The 22,936-nt window shown below is 49.4% G+C and overlaps 1 protein-coding gene across 1 annotated transcript in view; it reads right to left on the bottom strand.

The window, feature by feature from the left end:
• The window catches only part of LOC139056123 (mucin-19-like), a 104,532-nt gene that overhangs the window by 80,139 nt on the left and 1,457 nt on the right, over positions 1-22,936 (bottom strand). The gene's annotated exons all lie outside the window — the stretch shown is intronic.

The following is a 22,936-nucleotide window of genomic DNA, read 5'->3' as shown; positions in this document are numbered from 1 at the left end:
CGACACTCGCCGCGCCGAGAGAAAGAAAAAAACATAATAAAGGCGGCGCAGCACCTCGCCTCTTCCCTGTATGGCATTATACCATATACTCGGCGGCTAATCTTCTCAGGAGCTTCCCGATTTTTGCCTCCTTCCCGCCTCGGTGGTTGTTTGCTTCCGCCTTGCTTGTTGGCTTTTTTTTTTCCGATTTCACTTCCGCCTGAATTTGCGATAAAAAAAGAAAGCGTGAAAACTCGCGCACCGAGAGCTCTCCGTGACAGAAGAGTGAGAGAGACGGGAAAAAAAGGTGGGGATGGATGTGGAATTTATCCCTTTCTTTCTTGGGCATTTTAGGGATTCTCGGCACTGTTCGACGCTTCGCTGCCTCCCAGATCTTCGCCGTCTCTGGTTATTTTCTACATCCTTTCTTCTTACTTCGTTGTTCTTTAAAGGTTCGGCCGCTTCCTTTTCTTTTTATTCTATCTGTCTTGCCTTTCTTTCCTTTCTTTTTCGCGCTGCTGATTCGTCGAGGCGTGGAAACTACCAAATAAAGCATACGTCTATATATCGATGTATTGTGCGATAAACGTACATTCGCTGGGGAATTGGGCACAAACGAAGAAACGTTGCGTGGAGCGAGGTTCCAAAGGTGCAAAATGGACACGAAAGAACGAGCAGGTTTAAGTTATAGTGAACCAAGTGTGAAGCAAGTTTGACACAGAGTCCGCCATCTTCACGCTTTTGTTCTATTATTTTGATTATTATTTTTTCATCTACCTACTTCCATTTATTCGGGTTGCGCATACTTAGAAGAGTGCCCGCATAGAACACTGCGTGCGCCCTCTATGGCTTCCATACTTTCGCTTTGTTCAATACCTTCCATTTACCGCGGTTTGTGGAGTACCTACATCCTGTTAGAATAAGCACAGAAAATAAACTTTACCACGAGAGCTGTTGCAAGACGGAGCGTCATATTTGTACTGGCATTGACAAGCAAGCACTCCCGGTAGACGGTACGCGGGTGTTCGCATTATGGCATTTTTTGCTTCCGTTGTTGAATTCGTGGGTCTAGCTCGAGTTAACGTGTATAATTCTAGCTGTAGTACGTGAGCATGCTCCTATATTCTCGCGCTTTGCCCCCCCCTCACCCCCCCCCCCCCCCCTTGCGGCGTTAGCTCAGTACAAGCGCATGTTGTTATACCGCGAGAATGTTGAGAGTTTTTGTCGTTGGCACCGTGGGAAAACATGGCGCTCGCGTGTAGTGTTTTGCGAGGCTCCGTAATATTGGGACTGTGTGTAAATATTTGCCCACATCCTCAACAAGCTTTGCGGAAACGCACATTCGCTCAGCACAGGCCGCCGAGTTTCTGTCTATACCACGGCTCCTCGATGTCGCCTCTATGTTGTCTTACTACACGATGGACAGTGCCAGGGATATAAATTACCGATGGCTCCCTGTCTCGTAGGCAAAAGATGAGAGCTTGCGAGCGGCATTTCGGTGTTGTTTTCTTTAGTGCAGGCAATGGGACAAGGTATAGTGGAACAAGGTTAGCAGGGATCAAGAAGGTATACCGGTAGGTGGTTATCCGGTAGTTCATAAGGGTCAGTTGGCCTCTGGTGAGGTACAATTTCCCCAACGCGTTCCTACGGTCAAGGGACACAAAATAGCGAACATAAAATATATTAAATGGGTATAGTACTCGTAAAGGTGATTGGCTAAGGTATTGCAGTAAAGTTTAGGTAGGTCAAGAATCGAAAATACGTCGCAAGCACGCTACTTGTGGTTGCCGGCATACACATGCTGCACGGTACCTTCGCGGTTCCACTTCAGGATCTTGGTAGCTCCTAGGAGCCTATGAGCGGGTCGCATGTAGCCATCGACTTGCGAGTTTTTCGCAAGCATTTTTTTTTTTACTCTCGTGACGCGATACAGTGTAACCTCTGCAAAAAAAAAAAGGTGCAGCCCAAATGCGTGAGCCAACTGGTATACAACATTATCCAACGTTCATGGAGTGCGCCCTTATTTCCCCTTCGCTCTCCGGACGGCGATCTCGCCCGACGTTCCATACGCCCAAATGCCCGGATATTGGCCGTGGCCCTTACTGGCATTACTTGGGCCGTTCCTTTGGGGTCAGCGAGCGATGGCCGAGCGCTTGCCTTGCCTTGAAAAGAAAAGGGGTGCCGTTAGCACAGCCAGTATTAGGCGAACCGGCGTGTGTAGCGTACCTTTTCTTTCTAGGGATGTACAATTTCTCGTCTACTGGAACGAGGCCTACTTGTGCGAGGCACACACACATACACGCGCACACAGTTGAAGCGATTGGAAAGGGAAAAAAGGGGTAGTTTATCCCTAAAAGCAGTCACGCAGACGCAGGCGAGTGCACTTTAGGGCTGCTCGTATACAGCCGCATCTAAACCAAATGGGCTGGCGAAGAGCGAGAGAGAGGGACGCGAAAGGAAAAGCGGGAATCCGCTAGGGAGCGGTGGGAGGTGCTTTATGGCGAACCACTGCTCGGGACGTAAAAGCCGAGTTTTTTCCCCCTTTTCCCGGTGCTTGGCAAATCTCCTTCCGTTCGAAAGACCGGCGGGGTCGGAACGGGTAAAAGAGAACTAACCTCCTTGGAAAGGAAAGGCCTAAAACCGTTCATGCGCGTCGAAGTACATACAGGGAGAGAACGCCAAATTAGGCGGTCCGCGCAAAGAAAACAGCGCAGAAGGGATAAGGCGAAGTAAGGGATAAGGGGAGGGGGAGGGGGGGAAACGAGGTAAGCGGGAAACAAAGGAGCGGACAAAGCCTGCCCCGTAATTCGATAGAGACTCACCGCACCCACCGTTTTCAACTCGTGGTGCGCGAGGAGCTTTCTTCTGTGAGGCGGTGCGCGTGCTCGATGAGAAAGCGGGAATAAAACTTTGTACGGGCTCGGTCCTCGCGCGGAATCCTTCAAACGAGTAGACATGATGTATTTACCATGCCGAAAGCAGAATGTTTCGGTACTTTCATTTTCTTCTTTTGTTTGTTCGCTTGTGTGTTTTTTTTTTTTTCTTGCGCATGCGTTTCGCGTGTCTTTTGCCCGGAGAACAGGGAACGCGGCCAGGGCTTGAGAGGGAGAAACACATAATCATGCCGGGGCGTGGAGCTCGGAATGTGCTGCGTGTGCCTTTTCTTATTTTTCATCTCTGACCGGTCATCGTTATATCGAACTATTGAAGCAGGTGGAACTGGTGCGGAAATCTGATCCTTTCATCCGGGAATGAGAAATCGAGGGCGGGAGATTAGATAGATAGATAGATAGATAGATAGATAGATAGATAGATAGATAGATAGATAGATAGATAGATAGATAGATAGATAGATAGATAGATAGATAGATAGATAGATAGATAGATAGATAGATAGATAGATAGATAGATAGATAGATAGATAGATAGATAGATAGATAGATAGATAGATAGATAGATAGATAGATAGATAGATAGATAGATAGATAGATAGATAGATAGATAGATAGATAGATAGATAGATAGATAGATAGATAGATAGATAGATAGATCAAACAGCGACAAAACTTGAATTAAAAAAAATCAGCGACGACGGGACAAAGAGTGCGTGCGTGCAGAGAAATTGGCGCTATAAAAGACAGCCGCTCGAGGTGGATACGTTATAGAGAAGTATCGGCCACACGGAAAAAAAAGAAAGGAAAAGAGAGGTGACTGCTAGTGTGCTTGCCCGAGTTTGATCGGTCGTGGAGCGGTAGAATAGAATGTAGAGGGAGGCGGTGGACGAGTGCATCGGATTCCTCTGCCTCTCTGTTGTGTATTGCGCGGGTATGTTATGTATGTCTGGTTGCTTTTCAGAGTTGAGATGCAGCGGAGCAATAGGATGGCGGCGCATGGGGATTGCCGCTTTTGACTCTGCAGTGGTCTCAATCCTTTACAATTGATTCGGACGTATCCTGTGGCCTATTCCGCACGCCTTCACCGTTCTTTAACTCCTGAGGTGTACACATAATAGCGAGGACATATAATTAATAATGCACCGAGTCCATACACTGTTTAAGGCCAAGATTTGAGCTTTATGCAAAGTTACAGTCGGCATACATGGAGTACGTCGTCTATAGACACATTCCTTCAAAGTTATGTGTAGAGAGCTTATGTACCTTATAGATTAATATCTATCGGCTCTTCATAGGCTGTCAAAAGTGCCTTGGTTATGAGGGAACCTCTGCGCAGTGAGCAAGATAATCGCAGATACGACGCATGCTTCGCGAGAACGCGAAGAAAAAAAAAACTTATTCGTGTTACCAGTCATTGTAGGATTGCATATGCAACATCGTGCTTCCATCCTGACCCAACGAAAGCGTGGGAGTTTAAGCTCAAGAGAACTTTGAAAGCTAAGAATAAGCGGACACAAAAAATCGCTAACGACGTGATCGTATCGTTTTCTTCGGCACAACAGAAAACATTTAAGGCTACGCTTCTAGCCGTCCACACGTCGTGGACCTGAGATTTGCACAGTTCCGACACGCTGTTTCACGCCAAACCCCGCCGTGGTTGCTCAGTGGCTATGGTGTTGGGCTGCTGAGCATGAGGTCGCGGGATCGAATCCCGGCCATGGCGGCCGCATTTCGATGGGGGCGAAATGCGAAAACACCCGTGTATTTAGATTTAGGTGCACGTTAAAGATCCCCAGGTGGTCGAAATTTCCGGAGTCCTCCACTACGGCGTGCCTCATAATCAGAAAGTGGTTTTGGCACGTAAAACCCCATAATTTTTTTTGTTTCACGCCAAGTCCTAGCTCGCGCGGCCGTATACTTTTTGTCTGCGCTCTTTTAGGAACGCTGTGATCAGGCCATTCGAGGTTCACGGTGCGACATCGTTATCGACGTCCGGCGCTCCGTTCTCTGCGAGTATACAGCAGACGCTACGAAGCACAGAGAACGGCAAAAAAAAAAAGATATATATATATATATATATATATATATATATATATATATATATATATATATATATATATATATATATATATATATATATATATATATATATATATATACATATATATAAACTTGACCACAAGCCCTGTCGTCACTCTCTGTGAAGTCTTCTCCGACCGCACCTTAAAGATTATGAGCTGCGGTTCCAGAACTTGTCCCTCCTCTCTATTTGCCCATTCTCATCTCCGAGCCCAGAGTGCCTCCTCCGCACATTACGACGCGTCGGCTAAGGCACCAGGGCCATGTCAGACGTAGAGAGCAACTAGTTCCCATAGCAACCGTTGCTATCAGCTTAATACATGTGACTTCCACAGCCATACTCCTAGCAATGTGTCTGGGGATGTTGGGACTTCTAGCTTCTCGGTTATCGCCCCCCCTTCCTTTTTTTCCCTTCTCCTGTGCTGCGAAACAACACGAAGTTCGAACACGTCTTCGCTGCAGATATTGTTCGGACTTCGGAAAGTCGAGTAAAAAAGTTTATCTCCTCGTGGCTACACACGCAACGAAGCACACTAACACTGGGAAACAACAATACACAATCTGGCAGTGGAACTGCCGGGGCTACAGGAGGAAGCGGGGGAATCTCCAGCAATTCATACGCAGCCGCGAGACAAAACCAGACGTGATCCTTTTACAGGAGACAAACCATCCGGTTAAACTAGCTGGCTACAAAGCCATAGACGCGACCGCGACGGAGAGCAGGCAAAGAAGGAAACGGGCTACACCCCGCGTGGCGGGCGGCGCTGGGCCGGGGGCGATGGTGCCGCGCCGGCCGTCTCCCCCGCCACGCCCGTTGCCGGTCGCCGCCGTGCTCGTTCGGCGTAATGTCACTGTGGCGCAGCGAGAACTTGCCTGCGTAAATATCCCTCACGTGTTCGTAGAATTGATCCCTAAGAGCGGCCGAGGACTATTCGTCCTTAACGTGTATAGTAAACCCACACTGCAGCACAGATTCGGGGACCTACTGCGGGCCGCGCGCGCGGCTTCCGGCGGCGAGCCTCTACTTGTTGCGGGCGACTTTAATGCGCCCCACGGAGCCTGGGGCTACACCCGAGAAACACCCAAGGGCAAACACCTTTGGGAAGACTCGCAAGACCAAAGGCTTGCACTGATCGCGAATCCCGCCGATCCTACACGCAGAGGGAACAGCGTGAGTGCCGATACGTTACCAGACCTTGCGTTTGTTTCAAATGTAACAACAGCGCGCTGGCAAAACACGCAGGAAGATTTGGGGAGCGACCATGCGCTGATCGAGATAACGATAGGCACGGGCCCGAGCGGTCGTGGTACTTACCCTGAGGGCAAAGGTCGTAAGCTCAAGCTCGTGAAGTGGGACACGTTCCGCAAGAAACGAAAAGAAGCGGGCCGAAGCGATAAGCCGATTACGGACATAGACGAGTGGACCGAGACGCTCAGAAGGGACGTAGGTGCAGCAACGAGCGAGGTTCCGCCCGAGGCGAACCTCGAAATAATTGACAGCAGGCTCCTACACATGTGGGAAGCAAAGCGAGCCCTCCTAAAGAGATGGAAATGCCAAAGACATAATAAGGCGTTGCGCAAACGCATAGCGCAGTTAGACAGAGACATCGAAGAACACGCACTTCAGGTATGCAGGGCACAATGGGAAGACACGTGCAACGGCCTCGAGAGGCAGATGACCGGGGCGAGCGCTTGGCGCCTTTTTAGACACCTATTAGATCCGGAGGAGACTCGGGCCGCTCAAGGCCACAAGACTCGTAGACTCCTAAGAGATTATAAAGGCGATAACTTCCTTGACGCCATACGTGACCGTTACTTTAAGAAAGCCGAAAGCATCCAGTACGCTGAGTACGACGGCGTCACAAACAAGAAACTGGACGCGGAATTTAGCGAATCGGAAATTCGGTTAGTCCTGGTCGAACTCAACAGTCGATCGGCGCCCGGCCCGGACCGGGTTACCAACAAGACTCTCCGAAACCTAGACGACGAGTCAATCTCCCGACTCGCGGCCTACGTCAATGAGTGCTGGCGAGAGGGTTCCCTTCCCGAAGCGTGGAAACGGGCCCGCGTTATCATGATTCCTAAACCTGGCAAGCAAGTTACGTTCGATAATCTAAGACCGATTTCGCTTACGTCTTGCGTCGGCAAAGTCATGGAACACGCAGTTCTCACCCGCGTGACAGACTTTCTCGAAGATCATGACGCGTTCCCGCACACCATGCTAGGATTCCGCCGCAACCTCTCCGCACAGGACGTATTGCTTCAACTTAAACACCAGATCGTAGACGACACTACCAGCTCCACTAAGGCAATTCTAGGCTTAGATATTAAAAAGGCCTTTGACAGTGTTAAGCACGAAGCGATCTTAAAAACAATTAGAACATTAGGACTAGGCCAAAGAATGTATAATTACGTTAGAGACTTCCTCACGGGCAGGCGCGCATGCGTCGTCGTCGGTGACGAGGAATCACCGGAATTTCAGACGGGTCCGTGCGGCACGCCGCAAGGATCCGTCATATCACCATTACTGTTTAATTTAGTTCTACTTGGTCTACCCGAGAAATTAACAGAAATAGAAGGATTACATCACAGTCTCTACGCGGATGACATCACCCTCTGGGTTCCCGGAGGGGGATGTGACGGTCACGTCGAGCGAACGCTACAGGCAGGAGTAGATGCGGTTCAGAATTACTTGCGTGGAACGGGCCTCGAGTGCTCGGCTACCAAGTCCGAACTCTTACTCTACAAACCCACAAGGAGAGGTCGTAAAACCCTGCGCGAACAGGAACGGGATTATTCCAAAATACGCATTACATTGGCAGATGGTACTCCCGCACCGCACGTAGAGAAAATTAGAATCCTAGGGTTACACCTGCAGGCAAACGGCCATAACGGAGAGACGGTGCGAATACTTCGTCGTTCGGTAGATGACACCATCCGACTCTTGCGTCGCATCACGAACAGACGCAATGGTATGCGTGAAGAGTGCGCGATCCGTCTCGTGCAGGCGTACGCGATAAGCCGCATAACGTACGTTGCCCCCTACCTGAGGTGGATCGGGTCCGAAAAAAACAAAGTCGAATGCATGATCCGAAAGGCTTTCAAGAGGGCGGTCGGCGTTCCACTCAACGCGAGCACCGACAAGTTTCTAGAGCTCGGAGTTCACAACTCTCTCAACGAGTTAATCGAGGCGCACGACATTGCGCAATACGAACGATTATCCAGGTCAAAGGCAGGTCGATGCATCCTCGAGTCGCTCAGCATCGCGTACCACACTCAGCATGGAGAAAAGATGGCGGTTCCCGCCTCTGTTCACGACCGCCTGATCATCCCGCCGCTTCCCAAGAACATGCACCCGACGCACCACGCCGGGAGACGCAACAAACGAGCAAGCGACCTTGAGAAGTTTGGTAACAGCAACGAGGCGGTGTACGTAGACGCGGCGCGATATGGAGGAGGGAGAAGCGCGCACGCGATAGCGGTTGTAGACCGCTCGGGTAGGTGCCTCGCGAGCGCCACCGTGACCACGGGACACACGGAAGCGGCCGAAGAAGCCGCGATAGCCCTAGCTCTCGTCGCGGTGCCGAACGCTGCGATCGTGATCAGCGACTCGCAGGCGGCAATCCGCGGCTTCGCGCGCGGTCGTGTCTCGCGGGAAGCGGCCCGCATACTCCAAATGTCTGACGACGGCGACTCGTCATCGCCCTCGCAACCCCAAAATTCTACGGTCTTCCTCCTCTGGACCCCGGCACACACCGATGTTCCGCTAGCGGGAAACGAGGCGGCCCACGCCACGGCTCGAGGTCTCACACGCCGAGCCGCCGCTGATTATGTGGCCGCCTCCGCCCCCGAGAGCGGGGCATCGGATCTGCCGGATCGGGACACTACAACAGAAACACAGCAACAAGAAACACACTGGGCGTGGGGCGATCGCCTAACCACGTTCAGAGACCTCACCCAACACTACAGACTCGAAAGACGCAGATTCCCGCCACCGCACGATAAACTGAACAGGAACGAGGCCGTGTCGTTACGCTTGCTCCAGACACACACCTACCCTAGCCCCGCTATCTTACACCACTGCTATCCGCGTTTGTACCCAACAGACGCGTGTAAAACATGCGGACGCAGAGCAACGCTGCGACACATGCTCTGGGAGTGTACCGGCAACAACGGTAATCAAAGCAGCTCCGTTGGCGACGCGTCCATAATCGCGGCTGTTGCCAGAGTAGAAGGCTCGAGCTCCGTTCTTCCCGACGCCGCCCCGGATGCGGGAGCCGCCGGGGACCTTCTCCGTAGGCGTCGCCGCCGCTGGGAGGCGGCTATCAGAAGTTCAGAGCTGGCAGACCAGCTCTGGGCCGTCCGGCAAGCCGAAGATGCCGCTCGAGTCCAAGAACTTCGAGCCGTCACCTGAGGCCACCACATCAAGAACTGCCGGACTATTCTTTACTAAAGTTTCTTCTTCTTCTTCTTCCTCGTGAGCCTCCCCTTTCCCCCCGTGTTTTTCACCTTCAACGTGGTAGAGAAAGTGACGGCCGCAAATTGAGGGCTTGAACTGGCTCTCTCAGCAAGATGGCAGAGGGATGAGGCGAGCACTTAATCAACCGCTTAGTGGGTTTCTGTCTTACGAGTCTGACATTACACTATTCTTTTTTTCTCTCTTTCTTCTCGAGTCCCATATATACGCCCCTGCTCCTTTTCGAGACAATTGTTCCCGTGTTCCTCTCAGCGGTGCCCGATGAAAAATGTCCTGTCGTCGATGGCAGACATACAAGAAGCGAAAAAACAGCAGCCGTAAAATGAAATGGCTTATGCTGTCTGACGGTATTTCGGACAGTCTTCATTATGGGCTAGACGTAAGCGAAAAAGGAAAGATTCTTTCGTAAAAGAAGCATGGAATAGATTGACTGCGTAGAGAGACCAGCGAACGGCCATGCACTGATTGAATACGGCTGCTCAGAAGGACACGGAGAGTCAAGATTGGACTTGGATTTTTTTTTATCTCCGCCTATTTTGCTTCGAATGTACAGTTTTTCTTTTCTTTATTCTGTAATTTGGTTTTTGACGGAGGTTCAGAAATATTCTTGTCTGCCGCGTCCTTCGTTTTAGTTTTTCCTAATCTTTCGTCTACACTATTGCGTCAGACAAAGAAGAAAAGACAGAAATGGGGATAACCAGGACTGCACCCGGTTCGCTACCCTTCGTTATAGAAGGATGAAAGAGTAGTAATAAAGAAGAGGAAAAGGAGGGAGAACAGCTAGAGAGAAAGTGTCGAGGGAGGGGGGATGGCGGTGCTGCAGCACGCGGGGTTCGCCTCGCATGCTTTGCTGTCGATTGTTCCACCAGAGCATCTCATACGTCGGTTGGCAGGGGTGCATCACCAGAGGTTGATCAACCTTGTTCCTCGAAGAAAGGCACTCAACAGCCCCTTCCCGATTACCGCGGGCCCAACACTATCTAACACAAGGGTTACAAGACAAGATGTTAAGCACAAGAGCGACCTACTAGCCGTCCCTCTAGCAGTCCCTACTAGCAGTCCCTACTAGCAGTCCCTACTAGCAGTCCCTACTAGCAGTCCTCAGGACTCAAATAAAGTTCTTGTCATGTCATGTCAGTATGAACTGTACCACGCATCTAGTTGAAAGATTCCGGAGGACGCGGACTTGCTATAATTTCGCTACCGACCACCTACATGTGTCACGCGAGGCACACGTAGGCGTGGCACTTCCGGGCCATCACCTTCTCGTATAAAGCTAAACCTGCTTGCCCTGCGCACAAACAAGACTAATTCGCTCGCTCGTTCACTGCTCGAGCCCCGAGCCCGTTCTCTGTGGTCTCGCGTCAGGCTTAAACGGTAATAGTTTATACGGCGGCGCCTTTCTCCGGTGATTTAAGCGTCATCCCCGGGCTTCGAGACGCTATTCCCTTACGGCGATTTTACAACGTCGTAAAACCCAGCGGTGCCGCCAGCCACGTATACCAGCCAGAGCGAGACGCTGCCGAGAGGAACGAGGGGAATGCGCCCAATCCCGAACAGCTGAAAACTGACCCACATACATACGAACACGACACACGCAAACAGCACCGGCCCGCTCAGTCGGACCAAAGTTCCATGTTTACTCAGAAAGAAAAAAAAAGAAAAAAAGAAAGGGGTTTCGACCATTCGCCGCGGCCTTCTCTCACCGTCTGCTGGCCGGGTCAAACTGTCGACCTCTTTTAACGCTCCGCTCAGGCGAACCGTAAATGCAGGGCACTTCGGCAGCATGCTCCTCTAATTCCGTCCTTTTACTTTTATTTCCTTCATACACCACCCGCACAGTTACTGGCAATGCGCCGTGTTCTTCCGTTTTCGTTCCTTGTTTTCTGCTGCTCTTTCGGGCAAAGAACGGATGCCGGCGGCCCGGCTCCAACATCAGCGACCAGAGTCCCCGAGGTTAATTTGGAGAGACTTCGGGGTTCCTCCTCCTTTCCACTTCGCCGCGTCACGCGGGGGGAAAACCCACCCGAATTCGATTCACGTGTGATACGGTGCCCGCGCCCGCAGCGCGTGTCGGTTTGGATTTGTGCGTATACAGGGTGGGCTAACAGCCGGTCCCCCCCCCCCTCTTGCCTAGGCAATTGATCGTCCACCACTCCTCAACTTCCTCCCCCCCCTCCCCCCATCCTTCTTTTATTCACGGCGGGCTCAGTGTCCTTGCCGCGCTGTTTTCGTTTCTTTCTTTCTGTTCCCCATTGGAGTCCGTTAGATTGGGTAGGCACCAAGCGAGGCTGCATCTGGAGAGACCGAAGAGCCGTTCCACAGCAGGCCAGGCCTGGAAGCTCAGACGTTCGATTCTTCGACGCCGAACCAACTTTTATTTTCCCTTTTTTTTCCCTTTCTTTTTTTGATCCTTCTTTTTTCTTTGGTTCTCGTTACGCGTGTCGGTTTACTCTTTGGCAGTGGAGTGCAGATAGCCTCGTTCGCCTTTCTTTTTTTTTTTGTTACTCCACTAAATCCAGATTTTCTTTTTAAGCCGCGCAACTTGGTTAAGGGGCGCTTCATTAGTCGCGAGCGTAAATCACGGTCGAAGTCACAGAACAGCGAACAAAAAAAGAAAAAAAAGACAAAAAGAACGGCAATGTTGCAAAGAAGGTAGAGAGTAAAAAAAAAAGAAAAGCGTAAGGAGGAACACGTACGTTCTGGTAGCAAGTTGAGCACGAGGCAACGTGCATGTAATAAATTATTAGAAAGAAAGCGCAAATTTGTCGAGGACACTTGACGCTTTCGGGTTTGGGGTTTACCTAACCGAGAAACCTGAAACGACGAGTCGGGGAAAGCGCACAAATTGCGTTTCTTTTCATTTCGACGCATTCTGACGGTGAATTTTAATACACTGACTTTCAGTTTAAGTTCCTTCCTTCACTTCTTTCTACAACATTGAGCGCAGCGACGTTGTGCGGGTTTTTCCCTTCCCGGCGTGCCGCAGCAGCAAAGAAAAACCTGTCTCAGCTGACGGCCGAAGGCTTTTCTGTCAGCGACGTCACACGTATCTGTGATAACCCATTACGTGAAGCACCGCTATGTATATAGTTTGAAGGCAATGGATAAAAAGCGCAATATTGCTCCTATGTCCCGAATCAAGGGCTCTACAGAGAGTTTCTCAACCAAACTCAGTTGTAACGTTATGTGCTAAAAGAAACAACCAAACGAAGAAACAAAGAAACAGATAAATTAATAAATCAGAACAAGTAAGTGGAAGTAGATGGACTCCGTAAAAGATTGTCTCTATTACTTTTCCGTTAACATTATATGATCATAACTTAAGAAATTATAAGTAAGAAAAAAAGAAAGGACGGGAAAAGAGAAATAAATTGGATTTTAGCACTCAAGTGACGCGTGAGGAGGTAGCAGTGGAGTTCACTTCCCGGTAGAGACGAGCGCAAAGTTTCCCAGTTTCGCCGCCGATGGCAAAACAACCCTTTCTTCGCGCATGCAGCTTGACGACAATTGTGGCGCCTTATTCGCCCTCACTTTTCGGCTGATATATTTATAAATGCGTCCTCACGACTACACACTATAGCAGCAGTGGCCCCCAAGAAGAATCAAATATCGAAGCTTTCAGACAGAAAAGTCCCTGTACAGAACCCGTTGTTTTTTTTTTTCTTTCTTTTTCGTCATTTTCGAGCGCTCCATGCAAGACCGCACGTATAGCAGAGAGTGTCGGCGTTCCGCTTAGCTTCGATATCGGAACTGCCGCGACAGCAGGTTAACTCGATTTGTGAACTCTGTCGTAACAAAAGAACACGAAAAAGAAAAAAAAAAGACCCTTGTCAAAGGCGCGGGGGTCGGGTCACGTACAATTCGCACGTCCTGAATTCGGTATCGTCATTCCGTTCCACGTTCTTCGCAGCAGCCTTATCCGACGCGCACAGACAAAGAGAAAGAGAGAGAGAGCGTGTTATGTGGGCAATAAAATAAAACGATACCGTTGTAAGCTTCTTTTTCTTGCCAAAAAAAAATGAAGATGGTTGGGAATTCGGCGCCGTCGACCACTCGGCGCGCAAGCAAGGCAGAGGAGCACGGTCCCGGCGGGTGTGCGCGTGCTTTGATTCTTGACACTGTCGCGCGTCGAACGTTACACGCCAGGAGCGAACCTCAGTATCGAAGCGCACTTCAAACAGGCAGACAGAGAAGAGAGAGAGAGAAACAATAAATAAGTGTGAAACCCTCAGTCGCCAATGTAGGTTGCGGATCGAGTGGGATCGAGATCGCATCGCGAGGCGTGCATTGCTCACGTTTTTCTTTTGATCTATTTTTTTATATTTCTTCCACGTCTTCGTCTTTGTGCCGTTCGAACCAGCGCATTCTTCTCTCCCAAGTCCTGTTAGATCCACCAGTCGTCGCCGTCGTCTTACCGCCTCGTGTCAAGGTTATATTGCGCCCGAAACCGGTGCTCGGTCACGGAACAGGTTCTCTTCCTAATTTATCGCTCTCTTCGATACCGCTGCCCGTATAATCCGTGTGTCGCTCCGCAATTTCGCTTCGTTTAATACTCGCCGACGTTGAGACAAGACCGTTGGGACTCGCGGCCGTTCCGGGCACGTATATATATTATATATATATGTATTGTTCAATCTGACCGGTCGCCCCACGTGTTCCTGTCCCAGGCGAGGCTTCTGCTTCGTTCTCGTACACGCGGCACGTTCACACTAGACTGAGTGCTGAGGCTAAGGCTGTTGGAAGAGGAAGGAAAGGTAAAACGGAAATCATAAGCCCGATGCGACTGTCAAAACGAATTTCGTTAACGCATGGCGTAATAACCGTCGTTCTCGAGATCTCTCTCGATGTATAAGCTGGGGCGGCCAAATTGGGAGCAGCAATCATTGCCCGAAAGCTGAGGGAGCTTGCGGCTACGTCTCGCGCGGATATCCGCGCGGTAATGTAGTCCCCTCCACACACACACACTTCGCGTAGACGTCGAGATGACACTTCGTCAAAGGAGGCTGTACTTCTACGGGAGCGGCGTGACTTGCGAACCACCAATCGCCGTGGCGTCTCAGCAGAAGCACATAAACAACTGCACGGTCGAGCTTAATATGGGGATAGGTAGCGCATTAACACGGCGCTTCGGGTGTACCTGCCGCTATCTGCATCGGGCACGGCCTCAGCTTTCGACGCATTGCACGGATTTACCGAGACGGAACCCGGGGCGACGTCTTCACGCCTCGCTTGCTCGAGTAATGGGGTTTCTCTGCCTCCCGCTCTCTTTAGATCTTTCATTTTAACTGCCCAAGTGGGACGTCCTATACGTATATCTGGCTTTGATCCGCTAAACGAACCCCGAGATTCGATATGATGGTTGGAAATTTGCGAAGGAGGGTTCTGCTCTTAGGAATGCGGGTTGCTCAACACCGCAGCTGGACTGTCGCGGGCCCCGTATAGTGAGCGATGCCGAAACGAGCTTCAGCCAACGGAACGATGAGAGTTTGCGCGAGACAGTCGTCCGCACTTCACCTCGTGTGAACGTAGCAGTTGAAGTCTAGCGTAACACATTCGTCAAACGGCGAAGCTGTGCTGGAGCAGCCATGTTCGCTTGCCTGTTAAGGCCGTTAAAAAGAAAATTTTGTCGAGCTTTAAGCACAACCAGCGTGTTCGTTATAGCGGTATTAATCTGAGTAGGACGACAGAGAGAGAGAGAGAGAGAGAGAGAGAGAGAGATAGCAACGTTAATTTGGAACCAGTGTTCCTCTCGAAGAAAGTCACTTTGTCAATTTGTTCCTAGCCCGACAGATGCGGCGAGTATTGAAAACAGGGAATCGCTCGGTGCACGAAATGGCGTATAGAGGGGCGAGCAATTATCCATTTCAACGTATCGTGATGGCGGACCAGCGATTAAAGAAAGCATGGTACAAAGCATGGCGAGGTAAACTGCAGAAGAGTCTGAGCGTGTATCTCGTGCTAGTGGGGAAATGGGGTGGAGGATTAAGCGGACGATCGAAGAACGATAAAGGAGAAAAAACGATTGGAATGTTTCCACTCAAGTGGGCATGCACGCAGTAACCATTATGTGAATGGCTTCCCGGAACTCCACATTCCTAGGCTGCCTCTAGCGCTTTTCTTGCATTGTTGGTTCATACCTCTGAGTTGTTGTCCATATTCACTCTCAAAGTATGTTCCCATCTCCACGTACTGCTTCACGTTATCTACAGAGATGCATTAAACCTTTTTAGTGTAATGTAGCCTTGCGTTTCATATAAAGACTGAGAAATACGAAATACGTATTGCGCTCTTCTTTTTTTTTCTTGTCTTTTTGCCACCATTCCATCTATGCCGGTGGGCGGTAGCAAACCAGATGCCCGCACGATGATATCGTCTTTACTTTTCGTACGTCCCTACCTACTTTCGCCCAAAGAATAACCTTCGCCACCTTCAGCTCACCTTCCTTATTCACTCCTGGCGAATCAGCCAATGCAATACCACTCACACACACAAGCACACACACGCGCGCACACACACACACACACACACACACACACACACACACACACACACACACACACACACACACACACACACACACACACACACACACACACACACACACACGCGCGCGCGCGCGCGCGCACGCACACACACACATTTTGGCTGCTGCGAAAAAGTTTGCAGTGTTTTGTGTTTGTCAACGAGGAGTCTATTATCGTTATATTCTTATCGCATCGTAAAAAGAAAGAGAGAGAGAGAGAAAGAAAAATGACACAGTAGTCACATCGCAGTACGCCTATCACGGGATTTAGCGTCCTGGATTTTTAAAGCAGGGTAAATAAAACTATTCGGACAATTTCTCACAAAAAATGAAGTGTTACAACTGTCAGATTGGTGGCTTCGAAACTCGCCGAAGTAGGTTCTTGCTGAATATTTCCATCATGCTTCGATTGCCATCAAAGCATTCGTGTACAGCATGGTTCCCAGTCAAGTGTACGTACTTCCCCGAAGATGGCTGCGTCACACTCGTCATCACATTAACCATCGTGTTTATGAGCAGTGCAGGACTAATGCCTCTCCCATAGCAGTATCTCGTTACCACTGTCCTTCGACAGCCGGCTTCATCCTCAAAGACCGCAAATTTCTTAATCTACCATCGCCCCATTTAACTCAATGCGTCCCGGACTTCGGTTCCGTGGCCGCGCGTCGGTTCTCGATCTGCATTGACTGAAGCGCGCTCGAAAGAGCCCTTGTGACAAGTGCATTAGCTTCGGCGTCGAGCGCGAGCAGGTCCGAGCAAGAGCAAACGGCGCGCGAACGCGTTTTCCGGCTTCCCGACTTCGTGTCACTTCCGCATAACCTCTCAAGCTCACGAGCTAGCGCTCGCTACAGCGTAGCGAGAAAGATCAAGTATACACGCGGTGTAAAAGAGGGGTGGGGTGAAGGGGGGGCGACCCCGCAGCCCCGTGCACGTGTAACACGATGTTTGAACAGTCGGAGAAGGCGTGGGCTACAGAGCGCACGCAGAGAGCGGAACCGAAGAACGAACGTGGAGGCGCGCCCGCGTACGAACGCGCAGGGCTGACCAGCTACGCGGCATCGCGCTTCCTGAAGTGCCGTGCACGGAGGCTCGTCTTTTTTTTTCTTGTATTTTTCTGCGAACGCTAAACTTCGCTTCTGTCCCGTAATGCACAAGTCGTGTTCGCTAACGGGTGCAAAAAAAAATAAAAAATAAAAAACGACAAGCAGCTCTGTGTCGGAAGTTGAGTGGCTTGCAAACAAGCTCTTATAACCCGCCAGACTTTGTTGCGCTTAGATCAATTTAGGTTATTACCGAAGCTGACAAAGCTGCCGTAGACAGACGAGAAAACAGTGGCTGTTCAGGTACATCAAGTATAGCTTTCGTTCTTTCCCTCTTTTCTTTCCCTCGGCCGGTGACAAGCAATACAATTTCCTTTTCCAGAGCTGCATTCTTTTTGTTGTTGTTATTGTTGTTGGAACGCGCATTTAAAACAACGTTCGTTTAGCATGCTGTGCAATGGTGATGACAAATACGACTACTTCTTTACGAGCTGACAACACTCGTGCCAGAAACAGAGGCCTCGTCAGGGACAGAATACTCGCGGATAAAAAAAAAAGAAGAAGAAATCCGACATCCACGAGCGGTGACATAAGAGGCGTGCGAAGAACGACACGGTATACTCGACAGCACCATCGACGCCCTCGCCGAAGCGCTGTTTTCGTCCCTAACCTCATGTAACATCAGCTTAGCGGTAAACCATCCCGAAGTCCTGTTGAAGCCCGCCGTGACTGTTCATCATGCCAATACACCGCGCGAGCGCAGCTTTGTAACAGAGTCACGAAGCGATGGTTGCAGCTCTCGCTAATATACCGAAATAACGCTAAATCTTGCCGATGGGCTTTGTGCATTTCAGGGTAATGAGGAGTCGGGTTTCGGAAGCGTGTCGGTGCGCCGCATTCTATAGACTTGCAGGCTTACCGCACGCGTTCGGCACTCCTATTCGTCGAAAACAAATGCCTAAACCTCGCCTTTTTTTCCGCTCTCGCGAACATTCAGAGGAAGTATATATAAGGCAAACGAGCTACCACGGACGTAATATTGCCACTGTCGCCAAAAGGCTTACTACCTCAATGGTGCAAGAAGGGCCCAGAGTATAGCTGTTATTCGATTGCGCAAAGCTCCGTCGTTTCTCCCGAGAAATGCTCGGCGCGAGACGTGTACCGCATTCACTCGATCATAAGGCGCATCCAATGTTTGCCAACCAGAACTGAAAAAAAAGAAAAAGTGCGTTGTCCTCGATTGCAACGCGCCTAATTCGCAGAAATGCGAAATGTGATATCGCGATTGCTGCCTCACCAAATTTTCATGGCATGAAAGAGAAATGGCGATTTATTTTGACTTAGAAAAAGAAAATTTATTGCACCCTATCTACAGTGGACCAGGCATCATTCGTCGGACGCCAGTCCACTGATGACAAACTTACGGCGCCTTAAGTTCGGCAAAGCTCGTCCTTGGAGATTGGAAGGTGAGATTCGAATGGAGTTCGCATGTTGCAGGTTTGTTATCGTACTCCATTCAAACGTGCATGCAATTTACTTTATCGAATTATTTGGGAAAGAAAAAGTGCACGTTATAATCGAGAAAATACGGCATGTCACGGGTTACATATACGCGAAGACCTTTACCTGCGACACGTAAAGCGTATACAATAGAGAAAGGTGAACTCAGAATTGGCCATTTCACCCCTTCTCCCTTCTGTCTGTCCCCGAATCCTAATGGCTTGTGTCCCCCCCTCCCCATGGAACGTAATACGCGCGATGTGGTTCTCGCGGGTTTAGTCTTGTTTAGTAAACGAATGGTTGAAATCTGGGCCAGTTGGTACATACTTGAACGAAAAAACCAGTCAAAAACACAAAGGACCAGAGGAGAAGTTCACATCACAACGACTGGTGTGATGTGAACTTCTACTCTTGTCCTTTGTGTTTTTACTGGTTTTTTCGTTCTAGTAAACGAACCCGCGGGGGAATGCGACTTACAGCCACCGCGATGCTGCGCAACTCCGCGGGGCGAGGTTTTGCAAGGCCGAAAACAGCGCCTTCTACCAGCGCCAAGGTCTGAAAGCCGAGCTCCAGCGCAAAACGTGATCCTGACAAATACGCTCTTCGGGCTTCGTTCGGGTAGCAGCTGCAGAGAATTGAGGTCCGCGTGTGTATGCATACGCCGCACAAGTGTGCGGGTGTGCCGGCTCCCGCGCATTCCTCAGAGTAAAGTAATGCCCGACAAAACGTGTGATGGTTCAGGGCATGGCGTGGCGATAAAAGTGAACATTAAAAAAAAAAAGACGTGGGTATGCGGGTTTTACGGGAAAATGTGGTGGGAATTATGAGTGGACAGACATTTGAGAGATGACGAGTAAGACGATTTACATTGTTTGTTTTTATTTATTTATTATTTTTCTTAAGGGTGACCGGTCTATACGAAGGCTTGCGACTATCAGCAAATATTCATCTCCGAGCGTGTTCACATTGATCACCTCACTTCCTTTTTTTCCCCCTCTATTTCACAATTTGCCCTAGCATATGGTAGCCGACCGGGCAAGGCCTTGATGAACGTCCCTGCCATTCCGTTCTTTTTCGTCTCTCTCTCTCTCTCTCTCTCTCTCTCTCTCTCTCTCTCTCAAGTAGAACAAGCCGACGTGTATAAGGTCATTACTTACTCACAATAGTTCTTTTGGTAAGCGGTTTTGCAAAATTACTCATTCATAGGAAGAAAAATAAAGCTAATGATAGAAAAATAGACAGAGTCGTGCCCGGTTGTCTGCCCTGCAGCTGGACAAGCGAAGAAGAAGAAAAGAAGACAGAGTTTGACATCAAACGAACTTTTACTATCGTAGTTACAGGCGCGTGTCATGCAATCCAGTCGCCTACAAGAAATGCAGCAGCGCCCTATGGTGTCCCTGTGCCTACGTAAGTATACCTGTAGGCCGGAGTCCCACGATCCTCCGCGAGCGGTTTGTCGTCTAAGCGGCTGATGTCAGCGCGATGAGAAACTCGTTCTTCGCCCAACGATGAACAGTGGCACACAATGTGCCTGCGGCTGTTTCCTCACATCTCAAATAGCTACGTGCGGCGTTGTTGGCCGCACGCAACGGAATGAGTGCTCGGGAATACAACGCGGACACAGGTGAGACACCCTGATGACAGAGTGCAGACAAACGGAAAGATATAAGGGAACGCCTAATTGCCGGTCTTCCTGTATCTCATTCGATAAGTCCTGGCCTGTATGGCCGCAGTCGATTGATCACATCTCTGGAGGGTGAGAGGAATAGTGTTCTCTATCCTTCAAACTGCTTCAGCTCTGTGATAAGATAAGTCATCTTTTGGCAAGCTCACAGTGACCTGGATCTTCCATCGCAACCGATGCATCTAAATCACGAAACGAAAGGTGGGCTTCTCCACGCAAATCAGTGGCCTAGCAGAGAAGCAAGACGTCCGGCTTGCGCGAGCCCGATCTTTTCGCTTTGCACGAAGGGCTTCGGGAGGTTTCCTGTTTGGCACACTGACACAACCAACCATAATCAGCGGGAAATAAAGATAACGACGGGCCACAATCACGTCTTTGTGCAGGACGGTTGCCAGCGCTTTGGCTCCTGCAGTGATTCGCTGCTGTATAAATGAATTTCCCCTTTAATGTATACGAGGAATGATACATACACAAGGTCGAAGCGTGGGGCGCATTTCTTACTTTCACGTACATCAAGTCGTGCCTCCGCAGTAGCGTTTGCTAAGAGGTAGCTCTACCCCCCCTCTTTCCGAGGCTTCGGGCCAAAGATGTGCGACGGGAAACGCACACGCCGCCAAAAAAAAAGGAAAGAAACACAATTAAAATGATGAATGAGTGGTTACATCTTTCAAGCCGTTGCTACACCATCTTCGAATTGAACGGCGTGGCTGAAATTGCGTGACAGGCCTCACCGGTCGCAAGCACGTGACTTAAGCGACTTACGTGCCTCAGGCCACTTACGCGCGGCACAGAGTCGCGACGTTAAGCCGGTTCTTCGACTCAGCGCTCAGAGCTGCAATCGAGTTCCAGTTTGTGCCGAACGTGCAATGAGCAATAATTGGGTCAATCCGGGCGCTCCAGGAAAAAGTGAGTATATTTGGCTACATGGCAGGACCAGAGAGTAATAGGCAGAATTGGATTGAGAAAGAAAAGAAAAGAAAAAGGTAAACCGGTTAGGCTGGCTTAGGAGACCTGACAATTTTGTCCACAGGGAGGGTTGTCGTAATACTACGGGCATTGCTGGAGGCATGGCTTCGCAGCGACGGATCTGCACCCTGAACAAGCTTGAAAAGTGCATAGTGCGGAACCAGAGTGTGACGCAGTCACAAAGGATTACGCCTCAACTTCGGAAATAACAAAGTCGTGACCATGTACGTTATAGGCAAGATTTTTCTACTTCGAAGAAATACAGTTTAGGCTGCAAAATCGGTGTGCGCTGATGAAAGCAATAGCTCCTCTCATTGTTAAGAGTTGTAAATCCTGCTCTATATCAAAAAGAAATATATACTTAAAAAGAGTTCTACGTGGAAAAAGAAAACACGACATGCCAGTAACGTGTATATGCGCACGTCCACAAAAACAGCATATGGCGAAGAACAAGTAACGCCGGCCGATTTTTCACCGTTTACGAGCGAATTACATGCGATCGTAATCGCCTGAGAATCTCGGCAAAGAAAGCAATATGCATGCGAGCGCGTTAGCACTAAATAGCTGGACGGAGGTTATCCGAAAGACAAATAGAGTCATTCCTTTTCCCGGGGGTTCACTTCTCCTTTTCAATTTGGCGCACCTTGCAAAATTTATCCTTACTTTCCTTTCTTTATCTTTTGTCTCAAGTTCTCAAAAGCAAGTAGAGACCATACTTTCTTCAACGTGATGGAAAAGGAACAAAAAGAAACGAGAGACGGAGACATGAACGTAAAGTATGGAAAGGGGAAAAGAAAACGAAAGAAAGAGGAAATACAGGATTTGGAGCGTTCAGGTGCTGTACCCGTGGGAAAATGCCATGCGTGCCGCACAAGCTTTACAACTATCGTCGAGGACAGATCTGCGTCTAATAGCACGTACTTAGAGAAGCGTAATGGAAGGACGTTTTCTGTACGAATGTCGATGCGTTTGCAAGGTAGCTACCTCCACCTTGGCTCCTCTGTACGTGCACTCTCTTTGCAGAAATAATATATATATAGGGACACAGAGAGGCGCTTTACTTTCAGCACTAGACTGCCGAAACTGAGGGGCTCGTTAGAGTTCAATGCAGCCTCGTTAAACGACTTGCTGGCACCTAGCTATGAAAAAAAAAGATGTAAAAGAACGGAGTGGAACGAGAGTGTTTATTTCGCTCTCATGACCTAGCAGTGCGGATTTTGCGCGCCGATTGAAGAAACGCAGCGATGAGTTGTGAAATAACGACGGCGTCATTAGAGAGATTGTCGCAACATATAACGTTCTGAAAGCTGGCGATCGATGCTGCCAATCAGCCCTGCGATTGCGTCACTTCCAAAAAAAAAAAAACAACTTGACGTTTTGTCCGCTATACTGTTTGTTCTAGCTTGACTGGCGCAAGATTCGTTCATCAGTTTTGTTTTTCTTTTCTTTTTTTCCATCTAAACAGCACCTTCCAACCCTCAACCCTCAATGCACAATATGTTTCTTCGAATTGAATGTTTTGAATTATCAAACAGCGCTTATATTCTCAACGTGGTCGTATGCATGTATTTCCGTACTCGTGAATAAACGTGAGCAATCAGGGAAGCGTCTAGTCTCTATCTCCGAGTAAGCTTTTATTCTTCTTCCCCTTTTCGCCCCTTCCCATGTTTAAGAGGGTACGCCGTCTATGTCGACTTCCCGTTGCTAATAGGGTCCATTTGCAACGAAAATGAAGTTTCCGCTCGCAAGCAATGTTCGAAATGAAGTTTCATCCTATCTTGCTAGCAATGT

Source organism: Dermacentor albipictus, chromosome 2, assembly GCF_038994185.2.
Source record: "Dermacentor albipictus isolate Rhodes 1998 colony chromosome 2, USDA_Dalb.pri_finalv2, whole genome shotgun sequence".
Taxonomy (NCBI): Eukaryota; Metazoa; Arthropoda; class Arachnida; order Ixodida; family Ixodidae; genus Dermacentor; species Dermacentor albipictus.
This window is presented reverse-complemented; position numbering and strand designations above follow the sequence as displayed.